This window comes from Acinonyx jubatus, chromosome B1, assembly GCF_027475565.1.
Source record: "Acinonyx jubatus isolate Ajub_Pintada_27869175 chromosome B1, VMU_Ajub_asm_v1.0, whole genome shotgun sequence".
Taxonomy (NCBI): Eukaryota; Metazoa; Chordata; class Mammalia; order Carnivora; family Felidae; genus Acinonyx; species Acinonyx jubatus.
Genome location: NC_069382.1, coordinates 84,309,366 through 84,323,639, shown reverse-complemented (window position 1 = coordinate 84,323,639; position 14,274 = coordinate 84,309,366). Strand labels below are relative to the sequence as shown.

General features: G+C 39.6%; 1 protein-coding gene across 2 annotated transcripts in view; it reads right to left on the bottom strand.

Annotated features, from left to right (window-relative positions):
• Positions 1-14,274, bottom strand: part of MAML3 (mastermind like transcriptional coactivator 3) — a 409,569-nt gene that overhangs the window by 152,361 nt on the left and 242,934 nt on the right. The gene's annotated exons all lie outside the window — the stretch shown is intronic.

Here is a 14,274-nt window from a genome sequence, read left to right as displayed (position 1 = left end):
ACTGATCCACATATCCCCCCATGTGGGTCTGCTCATCTTTGCCACTAGGTTTTTCCCATTCTAAGCTTCTCTGTGCCAAGACCGCATATAAGTACCTCATGAAATGTCAAAAGCCCTTCATAGTACTTATGGTTCACAGATAGGTCCACAAATTCTTGACACTCCCTTCAGAGGGCAGAACGAATTCCCCTCCCCTGGAGTGTGAGTGGACTTAATGATTTGCTTCAAATGAACAGAATAATGAAGAAGTGAACGCGTGTGGCTTCAATACCATGTCATAAAAGGCATTGTGGCTCCTCCCTTGCACTCTCTTAAATCACTCACTCTGGGGAAGCCAGCTGCCATGTCATAAAAACACTCAAGTGGCTCTGTGGGAGAGATCCACATGGTGAAGAACGGAAGCCTCCAGTCAGCAGCTAGGTGAGGGAGCCGCCTGGGAAGCAGACCCTCCAGCACCAGTCCAGCCTTCAGATGACTGCAGTCCCAGCTGACAACTTGATGCAGCCTCATGAGAGACTTTGAGCCAGAACCACCCACCTACGCTGCGCCCCTGGATTTCCTCAGACCTGTGTGGGAAAATAAATGCTGTTTTAAGCTGCTAAGTCTGGGGTGTAATTTGTTACATGGTGATAGATAACTAATGCAGTAAATTTTCCAGTAGAACTCTTATTGATTTTGGAGTTAAGTGGTTTTGTTTTAAAGTTGTTATTTAAATTCCAGTTAGTTAACATACAGTCTAATGTTGGTTTCAGGTGTAGAATGTAGTAATTCAACATTTACATACAACATCTGTTTCTCATCGCAATATGATCCTTTTAATAGATGCAGAAAAAGCATCTGATATAGTAAAACATCCATTCATGGTAAAGACCTTCAACAAAACAGGGTTACAGGGAACATACCTCAATATAATAAAGGCCATATATGAAAAACCCACAGCCAATATCATGCTCAATGGGGAAAAAATGAGACCTTTTCCTCTATGGTCAGGAACAAGACAGGATGACCACTCTCTCCACTGTTATTTAATGTAGTACTGGAAGTCTCTGTCCCCACCCATCTCTCTTCCTCCCCCACCTGTTCTCTGTCTCTCTTTCAAAAAGAAATAAATACTTTAAAAAAATGCTAGAACTGATACAGGAATTCAGTAAAGTCAAGGAATACAAAATCAATGTACAGAAATATGTTGCATTTCTATACACCAATAATGAAGCAGCAGAAAGAGAAATCAAGGAATCGATCCCATTTACAACTGCACCAAAATCCATAAGATACCTAGGAAAAAACCTAACCAAAGAGGTAAAAGATCTGTACTCTGAAAACCATAAAACCCTGATGAAAGAAAATGAAGATGACACAAAGAAATGGAAAGGCATTCTATGCTCACGGATTGAAAGAACAAATATTGGAGTTGTTTTAAAAGTTTACTAAACTTCCTGTTTTAAGCTGAATACTCCCAAGAGAGAAAAAAAAAGTTTAAAGTAATAATAGTTTTCATTATTTGGGGAACACTTGTTTACCTGCTCCTAATACATGAAAAGTTTAGATGTTATAAGTGTTCAGTTAAGTTAAATCCTGCCTTTCTTTTTAGCTTCTGATTTTGACAAAGACAAATGATTTTTCTCATATAATGAGGTTCCAAAAACAACTTGGACACTATAAGGCCTTGAAGGGCCTGGAGAACTGGAAGAAGGTAAGGACCAGGGGGAAGTGGCTAGATTTTCCTTCAAGGTGTTTTCTTGTTTAATTTCATTTAACACAATGAACAAAAAGGGTTGGCATTTTCATATTGTATATTAAAATATGACAAATAAGTAATTTTTATTTTAATCAGAGGTAAAGGCAGGAGGAACAATCTTATCATAGCCAGGATGAAAGAAAACTCTTTTTAGCAGCATTGAAAACTTGCTAATGGTTGGCTTTTCCGAGAGGATATTAAGACACTTTTACTACTTTGCAGCTCCTGTCTCTATAATTTTCATATATATGATACCGTGTTTCTCCCAGAATTTTTCCATCCTTGTTTGCACAATGCCTAGACATGTTAGGCATATTATATGTCTGTTGAATGCATAAATGGATGGGTGGATGAATGAATGAATGAATGAACAAAGGGTGGCTTAGAGGAAAACTGAAGCAGTTATATTCTCCTAGAAATTAAAAAGGTATTGATAGCGTATGATACAACTAATGTTTTAAATTAACTTACCCCCCCCCCCACACACAAATAATACACACTATGAGTGGGTCTGATACTGTTCTAAATGCTTTATATAATTTAAGAAGCAGAATTGTCATAATGACCCTATTACCATCCCCATTTTCTTGATGGAAACCCAAAGCTCAGAGAAGGTGTGTAAGTTGCCCAAGATTCTGCAGGTAGTGAAGCGGTTAAGTCAGAACGTGAATATCTGCCCCGGCTTCAGAGTCCGCTTCTGCACCTCCCCATCAGGGTGGTTCCCTAACTCTCACCCTCATACCCGGATGTTTCTCAAGTCCGGAGAAGGTAGGAGCGGTGGTATAGAGTCCTGCAAAGCAAAGAGCTGTGCCTGCTTTGTACTGTTTTGGGGAATTGGGTTTCTTCACGAGTTGCTCTCACTAGACTACCAATTTAACACTCTGCCAACTGTCCAATTATTCGTGTTCACGTGGAGCTAAGTGGGTTCTTCTCCAGCTGCACACCTTTTTTTTTCCTCTACATAATTAATGAAGCTCATCAAAACCCTCGAGAACAAGCCCAGCGCACCAGCCACTCTCATTGACATGTTAATAGGGGGTCAGGTGCTCCCGACCCCGCCACAGGATGTTTATATGGCGCCAGCGCTGCTCACAAATGTTCTATGTTGACGACAGGATACGTTACTTCTCGCGATCAGCAGCCACATGACACGCAGATGGCTTGAAGCATCTGAAGCCAGTAGGCCACACAGATCAGGTGAATTCTAAGGATGATGGCACAAAACCTGCTGTGTGCGGGTCGTCCAGAGGAGAGGGTTCGTTGCCACTGGGAAGAGACCTCCCTGGCCAGCAGTGGACAAGGGCAAGCACTAATCTATTCTGTACGGTTTAGGGTTATATAGCTTTTAAAAGATGATGTAAAAAGTCGGAGGCTTTGAAATAGCAAAGATATTTTCATGTTGCTTTAGCTCTGGTCCTGAGGATTGCCCTTCTGAATACAGATTTTGTTGTTGTTGGAGACCTGCCCTCTCCAACATAGTGGCCACTAGCCACACAGGACTATTGAGCCCTTGAAATATGACTGCTCCAAATTGAGCTGTGCTGTAACTGTAAAGGACACATCCGATTCCAAAGACTTGGTATGAAAAACAAGAATGTAACATATCTCGTTCATAATTTTTATATGGATTATACATGGACATAGTAGCATTTTAATATATCAGGTTAAGCAAAAATATATTAAAATTAATTTCACCTGGTTCTTTTTGCCTTTTGTAATGTGAAATTGTTAAATTCCATGGCTTGCATTGTATTTCTGTTGGACGGTGCTGCTTTAGAGTTGGAACACCGACACCTGTCACTGCTCAGAGAGGGGCGCAAAGGCCAAACGATCTTCCAGGTTTTTTTTCCAGGCCGGTCTGCCACATTAACGAAAATCTTACTAGTAGGTGATAACTGAAACCCGCACTCTCTGTCATGAAGGCTGTTCTACCGCAGACGCGAACAGCCTTCCACAGCCTTCGGTCACCCTTCTGCCCGACAGAGTAACACTCCAGGCCCTGACTAGCCACAGCACGGACACATCACAGCGCCGGTGGCACATGTTACTCAGAGTCTTAGCACACTGGCCGGAGGGGCTGACTCTCTGCTCTGCATCTAGCAACTTTTAGGGAATGAGCAGGTGCACCCAGAGCCCTTACCTATGAGTGTGCAGTCTGCGGATAACAAACTGTGTGCATGGGAGGGTACGAGGGAGGTTGCCATCACACCTGGGTGCCGTAGGGGCTGTGGCTGCAGTCTGCCTGCTCAGAAAGGGTGACTTTTTCCTAATTCTCAACAAGGCACCAGTAAAACTTGAGATGGCCCGACATGGACCACTTTCTACACCATTTTGCTTGCACCAGCTTTCCCAGCTTCAGCTGGGCACTGAAAGTAATTCTTGCCTTAATAAGCCCATTAATGTCCTTTGTATGAACTGGCTAGAGCCCAGTGCAGAAAAGAAGCTCAAATAAACTTTCGAACATCTCAGATGCAAAAGCAATTAGAGGATGCAAGTATGTTTATAAACCTCTTCTAGGAAATCATAATATTAATAAATGGGAGTTATCAGTTTAGATACCATCCGGGGTCAATATTTACTGTTCAGTAAATAAAAATGTATAGGTAACCTGCATAATCTCATGAATCATATTAACTAATCATGACAGTGTATTGGAAATCTAACTAACATGAAAGGTATTTTGATTCTTTATGCATTGGGTCAGATGCAAGCCATTTGGTGCCATAAAAAAGATTAATTCCAGAGAAACCTGCTCAGGAACCAAGATATAATACAGTATCTCTGAATAGGAAAATAGGAAAATTTTTTTCCAAGGAGTTTTATAACCTCCAGAAAAGCCGAGAGTTGCTATAAATAGTTAATGAAGGATGACATAATATGTTTTAAAACTTATTAGAGGAATTCTGTTCGTCTAATATACTTGCATAGTGACTCTCTTTAGAGAGTGCTCCCTTTAATAGATATGATGTGACCAAATAAATCCTTAATATAGAAATGTTAAGCAAAAGGAACATATGATAGTCTGTTACTACTCTAAATAAAGAAAACAAACATTTTCATAGTAATATGGATTTATTGAAAACTAAAAGCTTGCAAAAACAAAAAGTCCAACTATAAAACACAGGAGTAGCTATTTGAGGCTCAATTTAACACAAACTTTTAAAAAATTGCCATGAGCTTGCTTCACACCTTTTGTGAAGTGTGGAACAAGTATCTCAGCAAATGAGAAATACATATCAGAAGAATAAGGTAAATAATTACTAAGATTTGATATTTAGATTTATATATGACTTAATTGTCATCTTTCAGAAACTATTATACTACCCTAATATTTAATCTCATGATCATAAATATTTGATTCATTTCCCTTTCATCTTATCATATATTCAATCACCAAGTTCTGTTGCTTCTTTCCTTTAAATCCTTTTCCTTTAAATGCGGTGCCTGTTTTCCCATAAATTGTAAAGGACATATACAGATAGAGATTCTTACTATCTCCAACTTGAAATGGTAGAAAGTCCCATACATTTTACCTCACTATTCCCCAACATAAACCTCTCTCTCCAGCCTGGCTATAGTCTGCATTGCCCACATAAGGAACAACCCTTTGCTTGAAGCAGAATGCCTTTCCACTCACTCACCATCTGATCTAACTCCTGGTCATTCTTGGTCCACTCAAAGCTTATCTCCCCTTGGAAGCTGCTCTTTTCTACTCCAGACTGTACTGACCCTCGCCTTCCCTCTGCCCATAATCCCTAATAGAGAATTTAGTAAGGTGGCACTTATCCACTTGCTGCCTTGTATTGACTTAACCTGTGTGTCTCCTTACCTCCCTGACCAGAGTGCACACTGTGGGACACTGTAGATGATATTACTCTGGTATCTCTTTTTAGTCCACAACATTTAGAATTTTAGAAGTGAATATACACAGGAGAGTATGCTTGGTCAATTTCACAATCTTCCACACTTGCGACAGACCCTTAGCCCAACAGACTCTTGCCAGGGAGAAAACAAAGCCGGACCTCCTCTCTTATGTGTGAATGCACTGGATATCCATTGGGAGGCACTGGGCAGTGGGGGCTCTTGTACAGCGAATGACCTTGAAAGGAAGGGAATCTCAAACTCAGAAAACAGAATGAAAACAGGTCTCCAGCACCACCTCAAAGCTCAGGAACACCTGGGAAGTGTGCCTGAATTCCATCCTTGATATAACAGTGTCAGAATATGGAACAGAAGAGTCGTGGCTCTCCTGATGTGTCTGCAAGCAGTCTTGCCCAAGGAGGATGTCCCCACCAAAGAAGACTTAAGTAAGCCTTGTGCTTCCTCTAATGTGTGAACTTCCATTCCATGACAGTCTCTCTTCCTACAGATCCTGAGGGAAGCAGGTCAGCTCACACAAGGCCACACCCTCAGTTGGTCCTGAAACAGAGGAATGGACAGCCAACACTCTCTTGGACAGATGAGGGAAATTCCATCCTTCCCCCAGGTGGGAATGGGTGGGTGGCAAACAGTGGAGGATGGACTGCTTTGTCCTATTAAGACAATCAACAGGAGTAAGTCTATGATTTACAAAACATAGCTAGAATCCACAAGATTTGATCTCTTAAAATCTCACTCTATCCTAAGAAAAAGAAATCCATTACGTGCAAAGTAACCTAATTTTCCCATCTTACTTGAAATGATACAGGCTCAGACCCTACAAAATTTATAGTTCTAAGGCAATAACTGCCATATGCAAATATCGAGTGTGAAATAAACAAGTTGTTTTAATTGCAGATTGAGTTATCTCATGTACAATTTCTCCATTAGAAAAGGGTAGTGGTGGTGGGTTTCTTATTAAAATGCACACCCCCAGGCCCCATCCCAGACCTACTGACTCTGAGTCTTTGGCAACAGAATCTGATTACCAGCATCTCGAACAATTTCCCCAGGTGATTCTCAGGCCCACAAAAGCTTTGGAACCACTGACTGTTGGGGTGTAAGCGCTCTCGTTAAGCAAGAATATTCTTGTCCCATGAAGCCTTTAAGGGGTATTCTCATAAGGCACTAATTCTTGCACAAAACTATTACATAACAAATTCCTAAAACTTTTTCTTTTCTGCTATTTACTCTTCGCCTCATATTTCTAAGACTCTGACAGAATATCAATCAGGATTTTCAAAATATGCCAGTGTGTTTATGGAAATTACTTATTACACCCATCAATACGAACACTTCATTTATTTTCTGGATTTTTGTAGCACTTCTGCCCACTGGTTTCCCCTCAGTCGGGAGGCCGTGGATTCAGTCAGTGATGAGTGTTCTGTCAATATTTTACCTTGCATCTGAGTTGCCGGATACTATTGGCTTTGTCAGGGTCATGGAACCTAAATTGTTTTTATAGTCCTTGAAGTAAGTCAATATTTTCAAGATTCTAAAAACTATTCAATGGTTATAATCACGAGATCTTATTCTAAAGAAGCATGACGATCATGTTGACACTGCTGTCCTTTTGAAGGCATGTATGTGACATATGTAAATTTTATGGTAAGGGAGCACTTTAGGTTTTATGAAACCAGCTCTATTAAAGCCCCAAATGTTAGAAGCAATAATGTGAAATTTGCTGTAAAACATAAATTTTCATATTAGACAATATTCGATATTCAGATAGAAAAATGCTGAAAGCCACTGAGGGAGCCTCTGGTAGGCTGAACACTCACATTTATCTTGGCTTCCTCCAATGCCTCATTGCAACGAAAATAAAGGGATAAAAATGATTAAACAGTCAAGAACAAAGAGGATGGGAGATAGCAACAGCAATTGAGGGGTATCAACAAAATTTTGGAAGATGAAAATCAGATGGCTGAGTGGTAAACAATTAGCAGCTTAGAGAAGGCTAAATCTAAGCCTGCGCGTAGGGGAAGCCAAAAATAAAGCAAGATGATTCAAGCCAAAGAATGCTATAAATTCTCAGAAATTAGAAGGACCTCTAAATACCAGGGTGGGAGGTGGGGCTCACACAAAAGTAAAATTGGTTTAAGTCCTGTATAATTAAGAGGTCGACCAGATATACTCCCCCACACTGAAAGTAGGAAGGTACACTACTGAGAGAAAGATTAAGCCACAAGTCTTTGGAATCCTGGATCCCAGCCCTAGCTGAGGGTGAACTGAGGAGCCATACAAAGACAGGGAGTTGATTGAAAATCTACATAATATTTAGTGAGATGCCCCTCACCATCGCCTCCACCTACCAACTCCCTTCCTCTGCTCAGTTCTAAAAAGCCAGCCTCCAGATTTACAAATTTCAGTAGTGAGACTGAAGGAATCTTTTCTGACTGGCCATAGTGGGTAAAAATCTACAGACACTGACCCAGTGAAATGGCTGCGTCCTAGCCCGATCCATCTATAGCAAAGTCCCACATATGACAAGCCCTGTCTGAGCACGCAGAGCAACTAATTAGCTATATTGTGCCTCATTCTTAAAATAATTAGACATTTGAGAAAAGCTTCTAACATGAAAGAAAGAAAAATCAAATGAACATATGGGTAAAGGGTGCTTGGGAGTAACCGAGACAAAGCAGAGATTAAGAGAAAATGTAATTTAATTTAAATGGTAATATCCTCAAATCAAAAAGGGTAAATGAGAGAACAAGAAAGAACTTATGGAACTTTGAAATGTGATAAATAAAATAAAATATTTAATTTTAGAGTTGGAGGATAAGGTTAAGGAAACCATATAAAACATAGAACAAAAGGTCAAAGATATGGAAAATTGAAAAGATAGGAAAATTAGAGAAGAATCCAGGAGGTCCAACACATGATGAGGAAAAGTTCCAGGAAGTTAGAAATGGAGAAAAAGGAAGGCAGAAATAATCAAAGAAATAATACAAGAACACATCCTGAGAACATTTTTTCCAGATTTCTTAAGAAAAAGTTCATAGTACCAGACACAGTGAATGAAAAATGGCTACGTTAAGCAATATCGTTATGAAATTTCAGGAATACAGAGAAGATCTGGAAAGCTCTCAGAGTGGGGAAAAAAAAAGCATTACATACATAGAATGGGGGATCCAAATTTCACTAGATTTTCAACAGTATGAAAGCCACAGGATCTTGAAGAAATGTCTCTGAAATTCTGACCAAAATGTTTCTAAAGTATAATGCTACAACTGGCAAGCTGTTCATAAAATGTGAGGATAAAGTTATTTTCAAAAATAGTTTTCACGAAAACAATCTCTTGAGTGCCCTTTCTTAAGAAGTTCTGAGGATGTGCTCCAGCAATTTGAAAGACTAAGCCAAGAAAGACATAGAGGGATCATGAAAAGAGGTAATGCGACTCAGAGAGGGGTGAAACATTCCAGGAATAATGGTGAGGGGCAGTGACAGTACTTCAGTTAAGTAACAGGCCAAGAAAACTGTAGACAGAAGAAGCCTGGAGCAAGAGGGTATAAACCTTCAGGAGAGGCACTGAAGGAAAGAAAGAGCAATCGAGGAAGAGAAAGAGAAGAGAGAAGGGAGAGGGAAAAATTGGAAAGAAAATGTAAGAAAAATACATTGCTTGATATTTGATCATACCTCAAGTTTTACAGAGTCAGACAAGTTTGAGGATGGATTCAAGGTAGCTGTAAGGAAAACACCAATTAAAAAAAAAAGAGGTCATTATTAACTCCAGGGAAAACAAAAAGTTGTACAAGAAAGGAAACAGAATCGTAATATGCTACATAATGAAATTGTAATGTGCAATGCAAAAATAACTCATGTAAATACGGAATACTTTAAAATCGTAATTTGTGCTATAACTAGTTATATTGAGAGTTTGGGGAAAAGAAAAAGAGACTCTGTGTGTGGCGAGGGGGTTTATGTTTGTTTGTAAGGAGGTAGTATAAGCAGGTGAAATCCTCATCTTCTATAGAGCCAACTAATTGAAAAATTGAGAAACAGCAGTTGATGGAGATGAATAAGATTGAAAACAGCTTAAGAATGGAGGGGATGAAGCAGTGCACTCCTGCTTCTCCCCAGAAGCCTTGCAATACTATTTGACTTTCGAAACCGTGTCATGTATTATTTGGATAAAATAAACAACGTATTTTGAGAAAACTAAACAAAGGGGCTCCAGGTTTTTAAAGATAAGGAAAATGCATTTCCAAAGAGATTTCCAAGATGGCTGTGAATACTAGAGGTCTGTGCTTTTTATGTAGATTTTATGGCTAAAAAGCTCATAATACTATATCTCACATGGTACCCAGCAAATTTTGGCAAAATAAAATTGAAAGGGAAAAACATTCTACAAAATCTGAGCACACATATTCTCACTGTGACATCCACAGCCACACACGGCAAAGGCCGTGTAAAGAACAAAGTAGCACAGTAGTCTATGATTTATCTAGTCCTAGGATAGTAACTACTAAAAATTAACATCACATTTTGGAAATTAATCACTTTCCACAGTTCCATGGAGGAATTAGTTTTGGCTTTTGGGTATCCCTGGAACCTTCCTTGACCAGGAGGCAGTCTCTTGCTTCTGGTTTACTTCTTTCAAAGCTGCTCCACTGTTTTTTTGTTTGTCAGACGCAGAGACTGAGTTTGCTGTCCCAGCAAACTCACTGTTGTTCTGTTGGTTCAAGATAACCACCTCCTATCACAGGATTCTTTTTAGACCTGTCTTTCCAGTTCTTCTATTTGATCTCAAAAGCAGCTCTGTGTTATTTTTACTAATGCTCTCTCCACTGGAGCTGATAATCAAGTAAACACAGTTTGGGCTTGAACTTTGATAATTGCCATGTTTAATGATTTATTAAACATCGTTATGTTGAAGACACAGTGTTAGGTACCATGAGAAACAGCGAAAACAGAGAGACAGACACGCACAGAGAAAGAGAGAGAGGCAGAGACAGAGAGAGGGAGAGAGAGAAAGAGTGAGAGTGAGAGAAAGAAAGAAAGATCTTGCCTTTGAGAAATGAGATTAGGAAAAGATAATAGATAGACATGAACAAAGTAAGTTCTGGTTATTTCAACCCAGAAACACATGCTTTAAAAATTAGAGAGCAATCCAGAAGGTCCAATATATGGTGAACACAGATTCCAGAAAGTAAAAAAAAAAAAAAAAAGGAAAAGGAGAAATGATCAAAGAAATAACAGAAGAACATAACCCAGAGAAGATTCTAAAGCTTGTAATGGTGGAAATTTTATTGATACTTTCAGTGTCACTGTTTCAGTTGAAATTTTATGGGAATTAAGAAAAAAAGTAAAAAGAGGATGCAGAAATAAAAAGGAAAAGAGAGTGAGTGTGGGGAGCGGGTTTTAGAGCCATCTCTAGAAGTGGGGATTCACAACGAATATATGTAAACGAATAGAAAATAATGGTATCACTTCAATCCAACTGGCAAAGTGGATAAATAAGGATTTTTAAAAAAGAATTAGTGAAGGGGCGCCTCAGTTGGTTGAGCATCCGACTTCAGCTCAGGTCATGAGCTCGTGGTCTGTGAGTTCAAGCCCCTTGTCAGGCTCTGTGCTGACAGCTCGGAGCCTGGAGCCTGCTTGGGATTCTGTGTCTCCCTCTTCTCTGCCCCTCCCCCACTCATGCTCTGTCTCTGTCTCTCTCTCTCTCTGTCAAAAATAAAGAAACATTAAAAAAAAAAAAAGAATTAGTGAAGCATAAACCTTTTTTAAAATAGGGGATCTCCTTTGCTTAAAAAGTATTTTTCCTGATGACAGAATTAACATACACGTATGGTAGAAAATTTAGAAAACTCAGTTAAGTATAAAGAGGAAGATAATAATCACTTATAATTTTACCAACCCCAAATACCACTCCTAATATTTCAGCTATTCAATATTTCTCTATACATATTGAAAAACACAATCTGGATTGTAACATACAAGCTATCGTATGATCTGATTATTTCACTCATCTTATGAGCATTTCCATGTGATTAATCACTCATTAATATCCTGATTTTCATGTACGTTATTTATTTTTCCGCAATATTTATTTTGGTCCCCATTTTTCACTATCATAAGTTAACATCATGAGCATAATCTTTGTACATAAATCTTTGTTTAATTTTCTAATTGTAAGGGGTAATATATGAATTCTGAGTAGCAGAATTACTAAATAAAACATATTTGGAATTTTTAAAGAAGCTTTTTTGTTCCTAGTTTTTGGTCCCCTCTTTTAAAAAAATATCCAGGTGAGTGAATTTCTATTCATTTCTGAAAGAAACGGCATTTTCTGTAAATATCCCAAGTAAGTAAACATCTGTATAAGATAATTACCTTAAAATAAATGTTTTAGTATTATTGGCTTTGATTTTCCAGTCACTCATTAAAACTAAGTGTTGATCGTGGTCCTTGTGGCCAACAAACAGTAAAGTGAATTTTCACTAGCAACAGCAGAAAACAAATTTGAACTACACCTATGTATAATTATATTTTATATCATGCCTGTAATTTGAGCTCATATTTGTGCAATGTACTTGCATATAGTGTAATTAACTATTCTGAGAGCTATGTAAATACTGCTCCACAATCAGGTAAAAGCATGAAATAAATGGTATGTTTGCAGAAAGATATTCACATGTTTATATATGTATTTTGAAGCTTGTTTCAAACAGTGGTGAGTTAATATTTCATTAAAAAGTGTGCTTTTTGCTTGATGGTTCTTTTTGAGGTTAAGAAGTGATTATTCTAATGAGGCCTCAAACAGGCGGATTCTGTCTACCCTGAAAGTACCTCATGAGATGGAAGGAAAAGAGGAGGAGCCCACAGATTTAATCCAGAAAACCATCACTTTTGTTTCTACACTTGACTGAGTCCTTTCAAAGCATGACCTCTGTGGCTCAAGGCTTCAGTTACTCACAGTTAGGCAAGCATAAGGACCTGAAATAAGTACCTTTAAAATTTGTGTTCCAGCAAAGACAAGAACTTCGTCCCAAGTTAGCAAATTTCAAGACATTTAATGAGGGTGGGAAGTGAGGATGGGTTCACATGGCACCCACGTGTCTGCAGAGCCTGTGAGGTGGAATTAATCATCCTAGGTCTGGCTCGGAGGAAATACCTTTCTGTAGCTCCTGTAAAATCAGCAAGTGTAGGAGCACAATTTGTATTAAGATTAACAACAGACCATTCTGACAGCCTGTGATCTCATAAATGTCTGACGTGTCCGGGCTACAACAAACATCCCTGTTCGTTGCCTACATTTTTACCTCCTTCAGAACCTAATATTGAAGTGTATAAAATGTTGCATTTTCCAACGGCATTTTGTTTTTTTTAATGAGACCAAGATAAAACATAAAAGCTCCCATTTCAATGGTGTTAGACGGCATTTTGTTTTTTTTAATGAGACCAAGATAAAACATAAAAGCTCCCATTTCAATGGTGTTTTTCTACCAGCTGCTGATTACAGTTGGTGGAAACCAAACCGTATTTCTATCCCTCCAGACAGAATTTCTTTGGAGCTGGCCGGCATGTGCAGACAAGAAACCACTGTGAGGTTTTGGGGTTGGAAGGCTGTGAAGGACAAGAATCGAGCCACAGAGCTCAGGCCTGTCTCTGCAGGCCAGCACGGGCTCCTCCTGTGCAGCCTCCACCGAGCTCAGGGAAGGTGGGTGTGGGGTGGGGCGGCCATACTGGGACATGCAAGATGCCAACAGCCCCTAGTGACGCGAGATCTGCCTGCAGTACTTCCCAGTGCTAGAATGTTTCCAATTGTGGACACACATCCAAGCACTAGTTAGAACCTGTTTGCAGAGGAGAGCCCTTAAAGCAAAGACTCTTGTGCGAAATCCTCAACTACGAGGCAAATGTCACCATCCTAAGAGGACTAAGGCACAAAATAGCAATTGGTAGTGAAATGATGGCTCCAGTGAGTTCACCCATGTTGGAGGAAAGTCAGTAGATCCGTGCATTTCTCCAATCCCTTATTCCTTCAAGGGAGATAAGGTTTGTTTAAGGAGCTTTGGCTACATGGGGCACCTGGGTGGCTCAACTGGTGGCGCGTCCGACTTCGGCTCAGGTCATGATGTCTCAGTTCGTGGGTTTGAGCCCCGCATCAGGCTCTGTGCTGACTGCTTGCTCAGAGCCTGGAGGCTGCTTCCGATTCTGTGTCTCCTTCTCTCTCTGCCCCTCCCCTGCTCACGCTCTGTCTCTCAAGAATAAATAAATGTTAAAAAAAAAAAAAAAAGGAACTTTGGCTACTTGCTACACTGGTCAGGATGACGGGAGTGAATGCTTGTCAATGAGGACTCACACTCCCCAACTGACTGCCACTCATTTTTACCACAGACCATTGAGAGCCCTACACCCCTAAACCAGAATGTCATAAAGAAAGACAGTGGGAAAAGAGGAAAATTTATTTTGATCGGGCACTAAGATATATATTCACCATCAAATTTTCCTGAATTAGAGCTGAACCGGAGAGGTTTTATTGCACTCCCAGGTCACGAGGTTGAAACAGCTTCTGACTGTGCTAGTTCAGCAACAAATGTTTAAATGCTGAATGTTCCTACAAAAATCTATCCTCCACTTCCCTTTGAAAATACAGAAAGCTCTCCCACCTT